A 7,014-nucleotide genomic window follows, 5' to 3' on the forward strand; every position below is an offset into this window, starting at 1 on the left:
TTTTTTTTTTTTTTTTTTTTAAAGGAATCAGCACTGAATTGTATACTTTAAAATGATCAATATGGTGAATTTTATGTTATGTGAATTTTATGTTAAGGCAATAGATGACATGCCTTCCTTGATCCTTCTGTACTCTCTTGGAAGTACATTCACCCTTTTCATGCATGTACAGGACTTAGGCGAGAATATCTTCCTTTTCTCTTACCCCACCCTTTCATTCACCTGAAGATTCCTGCTCTTCAAGTCTTAGCTCAAACAATATCTTCTTTCTTCCTCGGCTAAAGTTTTCTTGGTGCCTCCAGGTGAACTGAGATGAATTCAGTACATCATATAGTTATTGTAGGTATGTATGTATGTATTTTGAGACAGGGCCTCTTACATAGGCTGCATGCAGTGCAATGGCACTATCATGACTCATTGCAGCCTCTACTTCCTGGGGTCAAGTGATCCTTCCACCTTGGCCTCCCAAAGTGCTAAGATTACAGGAGTGAACCTCCATGCCTGACCTGTATTGTCCTTGTTTATATGCCAGTCTTTGCCCTAACACTGTAAGCATCTTGAATGCTGAAACTTCTTAATTAATTTTTCTTTACCTCACATCCAGCATTGTCTGTCAAAATGTCCTCAACAAACATCGAATTAACTGTGTACTTATATAAAATCAGGAATCTGTTCTTTCTTTTTATAAATAAATAAATATATATATATAATTTTTTTTTTTCAGACGGGGTCTCACTCTGTTGCCAAGGCTGGAGTGTAGTGGAATGGTCATAGCTCAGTACAGCCTTATGACCTCACTGGGCTCAGGTGATCCTCCCACCTAAGCCTTCCCAGCTGGGACTACAGGCATGTGCCACCATGCCTAGTTATTTTTTGTGTTTTTTGTAGAGATGGGGTTTTGCCCTGTTGTCCAGGCTGGTCTTGAACTCCTGGGCTCAAGTGATCCACCCACCTTGGCCTCCCAAAGTGCTGGGATTACAGGCATGAGCCACTGTGTTCAGCTAGGAATCCGTTCTTTCAGTTGTAGGTTTTCTTAGATTTCACAACATAAAATTGGATTTTCTCATCAGTAAGCAAGTAATTTATATAGGCTGCTAAAGATGATTTAGTTTTTCCTCCTTCCCTCTCTGAGAATGGTTTAGGCTGTTTTTAAAAAGATTACTATGGTACTCCTTAGACAGAGTTTCAAAATATGGGTGTTCTGTTGCAGAACATTTTTTTGTCCATTTTTGAAAACACTATTTTAAAAAAATTCCAGCTCTGTCTACTATAGTAAACTTGACTTTAAATAATAGGATATTGTCTGATCTTAAAATCTATTTTTTTGCCGGGTGCAGTGGCTCACTCCTGTAATCCCAGTACCTTGGGAGGCTGAGGTGGGTGGATCACTTGAGGTCAGGAGTTCAAGACCAGGCCGGCCAACTTGGGGAAACTCCCTCTCTACTAAAAATACAAAAAAAATAGCCGGCCATGGTGGCACATGCCTGTGGTCCCCGCTACTCAGGAGGCTGAGGCATGAGAATTGCTTGAATGAGAGAGTGAGACTCTGTCTCAAAAAAAAAGTATATGTATGTGTGTGTGTGTGTGTGTGTGTGTGTGTGTGTGTGTGTGTGTGTGTATGTTATTTTTAAAAGATACCTCCCCTAAATGAATATGATTAAAAATCATTCAAGTTCCTCATAGTTGTCTGTTGTTAAATGGAATGCTACCCTGCTTATTATTCATACCTTTAACAATGCTTTCATTGGAACATGGACTTATTCTCCTTTTTACATTTTTAAAATGTTTTGTAGAGACGAGATCTCACTATGTTGACCAGGCTGGTTTCAAACTCCTGGCCTCCAGCAGTCCTCCTGCGTTGGCCTCCTAAAGTGACAGAATTACAGACGTGAGCCACTGAGCCCAGCCATTTATTCTCTGATATTTTTCGAATGCATTCTACATGCCAGGCACCATAGTTTATACTCATTATCTATAATCCACACATTAACATTGCAGAGTAAGTAACCCCCTTTGGAAGATGATGGGACTTGAAAGATGAGGGGACTGGCCAGGCATGGTGGCTCATGCCTATAATCCCAGAACTTTGGGAAGCTGAGGTGGCAGGATCCCTTGAGGCCAAGAGTTTGAGACCAGCCTGAACAATATAGCCAGGCTCGTCTCTGTCCACCCCATGTAGATAGATAGATAGATAGATAGATAGATAGATAGATAGATAGATAAATAGATAAGGGAGCTGACAGTAAGTAAGAGGGAGGTTGGGGGCTTGCTCAGAGAAGCACAGCTCTTAAGAATTTGAGCTGGGATCCCACACTGGTCTGTCTAGTTCCAAAGCGTATGTTTTCTGCTAGGCAACAAAGTCTTGTTTTGCAGCGACTGGTTTTATTTTATGGTGAATCCTTTCCCCTTTTTGTGGAAGGGAAGTTTTTCGTCCTGGCATCTGGTGTTATCTTAGAGAGGCAGCATGATAAAAATGAAAAAGCATGGTCTTTGATAAAATTATTCATATTTCTTCTGGGAATCTATAATAATAAATAATATGAAATGTGGAAAGGGATGAACACACAATGCAGACTGAAGCATAATAAAACTGGTCATCATAATGCTAGGATGGCAGATAGGTCTCCCTTCCCAATTTTCCAAAAAAGTCTGTAGTTTTAAAAGGATATGCTTTAATCCACCCCAATGATGTTTAACAAGTTACTCTGAGTCTCATTTTCCTCATCAGAAGAATGGAAAAAATGCTGATTTCTTTGGCTATTGTGAAAATTAAATGAGATGAGGGCTGTAAGGTACCTAATGCAGTACCTGGCATATAGAAGACGTTAGGTAATGTTAGAAAGACGTTAAGTAAATGTTAGAAAATAAAGTGAGATTCCTCTGGGTGGTAAATGTTTTCCAGTTGATCTTTTTGGGATGTTTAACAAGGCAGGCTATCATTGGAAAAACTTTGCTGTGAGAACTGACACTTGAAGGTATCACATGTGCAAAAAAACCCTGCAGTTCTCTAGAAAATATCTGATTACAGAGAAATAGGCTTAGTAGCAATTGCGGAACAAATAAATGGAGACACCACCAAAAAATTAAAAACTAAGGAAAGGAGACAACCATAGATTTTAGCCCTATCCAGGAAGTAGGTGAACTGATAATGGAGCAGATGGCATTTAAGAATTAAAAATGCTCACTTCTCTGTTCACTGTCTTCTTCAGTAATTATCTGCCAGTTGTATTTCCAGATCTGTTCCAGATTTAAGGAGGGAGTTGGAAATGTATACCTTAACTAAGAATTTGTTTCGTTCTACTTCATACTAACACCTGAGGACTGGTAGATGATTAAGAAAGCTGAAAATATGAAGAATTTTTATGAATAAACCCTGTGGTTAGAACAAAGACACGAATAAGTTTTGGGAGTACTATTCAGCCATAAAAAAGAATGAGATCCTATCATTTGCAACAACATGAATGGAACTGGAGGTCGTTATACTAAGTGAAATAAGCTGAGCACAGAAAGACAAACATTGCATGTTGTCAGTTATTTGTGGGAGCTAAAAATCAAAACACTTGAACTCATGGAGATAGAGCGTAGAATGATAGCTACCAGAAGCTGGGGGTGGTGGGGGGAGGGGGGAATTCTTTATGAGTACCAAAAAAAAAAAAACCAGAATGAATAAGACCTACTGTTTGATAGCACAATGGAGTGACTATAGTCAATGATAATTTAATTGTAGATTTAAAAAATTAAGAGTATAATTGGATCGTTTGTAACACAAAGGATAAATGCTTGAGGAGATGGATATCTCGTTTTACATGATGTGATGAGTACATATTGCATGCCTGTATCAAAACATCTCATGTACCTCATAAATATATATATATATATCATTCATAGAGATATACGTGTAACAAAGTTGTGGTCAGTATTAGATGAATTGAAATATGCTTATACATATATATATATATATTAGAGGTCATTGTGAATAAGGATTATAATTCCTCTATTTTATATATATATATGTATATTAGAGACAGGGTATTGCTCTGTTGTCCCCCCTAGAGTTCAGTGACATGTGATCGGAGCTCACTGCAGCCTCGAACTCCTGGGCTCAAGTGATCCTCCTGCCTCAGCCTCCTGAGTATCTGGGACTACAGGCACATGCCACCACACCCGACCAATTTTATAATATTTTGTACTAACTAGGTCTCGCTATGTTGACCAGGCTGGTCTTGAACTCCAGGGCTCAAGCAGTCCTCACTCCCTAGCCTCCCAAAGTGCTGGGATTACAGGCTTGAGCCACCTTGCCTGGCCATAAATTTTTTATGTAGACCTGCTTGAAAAGTTTATTCAAGAATTTTGTGTAAGAAAACTCCACATATTTATAACTAATTCAAAGCACATATATTTCTTTTGTTGGCATGATTATATATCTATATGGTTGAACAGAGATAGGAGGATGTAAAGCTATGTAAATACCTGTTACTGTTTCACACTTGTTTTTCTCAGCCCCATACCGATTATGTAGTCACCCTGAATAAAATAGCCAAATCATATTTGTATTTGCTGGTAACTGTCAAATTTAATTTGAAAATATGGCAAAATTAATGATTGCTTCTAAATATAGATTGTATGTTTTAAAATGTGAACCCATATTGTCTGTGCTGTGATAATCATTAAAACAGTATCAAATAATAGCAATTCATTTTGTTGGAAAAACTGAAAAAATTTGATCTATGCAGTCTTAATTTAAATCAAATATTCCCGATCTTCCTCCTGGTTCACTCTCTGCCACAGCCTTTACCAACTACTTGTTTCATTGTTCCACAGTCTTGTTAATTATTTGTTATAACCAATCTTTCTTTCTTTCTTTCTTTCTTTCTTTTTTTTGAGACAGAGTCTCACTTTGTCGCCCAGGCTGGAGTACAGTGGTGCCATCTTAGCTCACTGCAATCTCCCCCTCCTGGGTTCAAGCGATTCTAGTGCCTCAGCCTCCCCGGTAGCTGGGACTATAAACGTGTGCCACCCTAACTTTTATATTTTTAGTAGAGAACGAGGTTTTGCCATGTTAGCCAGGCTGGTCTCAAACTCCTGACATCAAGTGATCAACCCACTTCAGTGCTGGGATTACAGGCGTGAGCCACTGCACCTGACCTGTTATAACCAATCTTTCAAGAGTTTATATATTTTTCTGTGGGTTTAGAGTGTGTTCGGTTTTCCATGTGTGGCATATTCATTTTCTGGCCCTTACCAGAATTTTTTCGTATCTGCTGCAAAAGTAATTTTTTTTTTTTTTTTTTTTGAGACTGAGTGTCACTCTGTCACCCAGGCTGGAGTGCAGTGGTATGATCTCGGCTCACTGCAACCTCCACCTCCCGGATTCAAGCAATTCTCCTGCCTCAGCCTCCCGAGTACCTGGGATTATAGGCACCCACCATCACGCACAGCTTATTTTTGTGTTTTTAGTAGAGACGGGGTTTCACCATGTTGACCAGGCTGGTCTTGAACTCCTGACTTCGTGATCCACCCACCTTGGCCTCCGAAAGTGCTGAGATTACAGGCGTGAGCCACTGTACCCAGCCTACAAAACTATTTTTTATACAGCCTTTTTCCATCATTCATAGAGATATACTTGTGACATAAAGTTGTGGTCAGTATTAGATGAATTCAAATATGCTTAAAGGCAAATCAGGCTGGGCATGGTGGCTCACACTTGTAATCCCAACGCTTTGGGAGGCCGAGGCGAGTGGATCATTTGAGGCCAGGAGTTCAAGACCAGCCTGGCCAACATGGTCAAACCCCGTCCCTACTAAAAATACAAAAATTAGCCGGGAGTGGTAGTGCCTTCCTGTAATCCCAGCTACTTTGGAGGCTGAGGCACGAGAATCACTTGAACCTGGGAGTCAGAGGTTGCAGTGAGCCCAGATCATGCCACCACACTTCACCCTGGGCGTGACAGAGTGAGACTCTGTCTCAGAAAAAAAAAAAAACCAGGCAAATCATGCATTTTTAGAATCCATGTTAATTTCTAAAGTGAAAAAAAGTTTTGTTTCTATGTAAGTGTTTAATGTGTGCAATTATCATTTCTTTCTTACATGTTAATGTAAGCAAGTCAGTCAATTCCTAGTTAAATTTCATTAATTAGAAATTTAGTACTCACTGAGTGCCTACTGTATGGTAAAGAGTTGTGGGTCTCTGTTCTATTGTAGCTAATAGTCTAGAAAAGGAATCAAATGTCAAAGTGTCTTAAAATAGTAAGTGCTAGAATATAGGTAATGGGAAATATAACTGGTCAAATGCTTCTGAATGATGAACCACTCCATGATTTCCCAGCTTTTTCTAGACGTATCTCTATAAAGATGAGCAAAATCATAAATTAGCATTAACTCTACATTGAGATTCTTGTTTTCTTTGTTAGCCCTTCCTGCCTTCTTACTACTCAAGGCGAGGATTAAACATTGAGGGTGGGGCTGGGCACAGTGATTCACGCCTGTAATCCCAGCACTTTGAGAGGCCAAGGCAGACGGATCACAAAGTCAAGAGTTCAAGACCAGCCTGGCCAACTTGGTGAAACCTTGTCTCTACTAAGAATTCAAAAATCAGCCAGGCGTGGTAGCGTGTGCCTGTAATCCCAGCTACTCAGAAGGCTGAGGCAGGAGAATTGCTTGAACCCAGGAGGGCTAGGTTGCAGTGAGGTGAGACGGCGCCGCTGCACTCCAGTCTGGGCAACAGAGCAAGACTCCGTCTCGAGAAAAAAAAAGAAAAAAGAAAAAGAAAACATTGAGGGTGAAGATGAGGGGAATGATAAATATGATGGCATTTAATTTCAAACTTAAATCCTGTCAACTAACCATGCTTCTCTTCCATGGCCTCATGATGATTAGCTAAAAAGGAACAAACAAACTAGTTCTTTTTTGTGTGTAGACATAAATTTTCATTTCTATAGGACAAATGCCAAATAATGTGGTTGATGGGTTGTATGATAAATGTATCTTTAGTTGCCTGATTTTTTTTTTTTTTTTT

The sequence above is a fragment of the Rhinopithecus bieti genome, unplaced genomic scaffold (genome assembly GCF_001698545.2).
Source record: "Rhinopithecus bieti isolate Rb0 unplaced genomic scaffold, ASM169854v2 scaffold_50562, whole genome shotgun sequence".
Taxonomy (NCBI): Eukaryota; Metazoa; Chordata; class Mammalia; order Primates; family Cercopithecidae; genus Rhinopithecus; species Rhinopithecus bieti.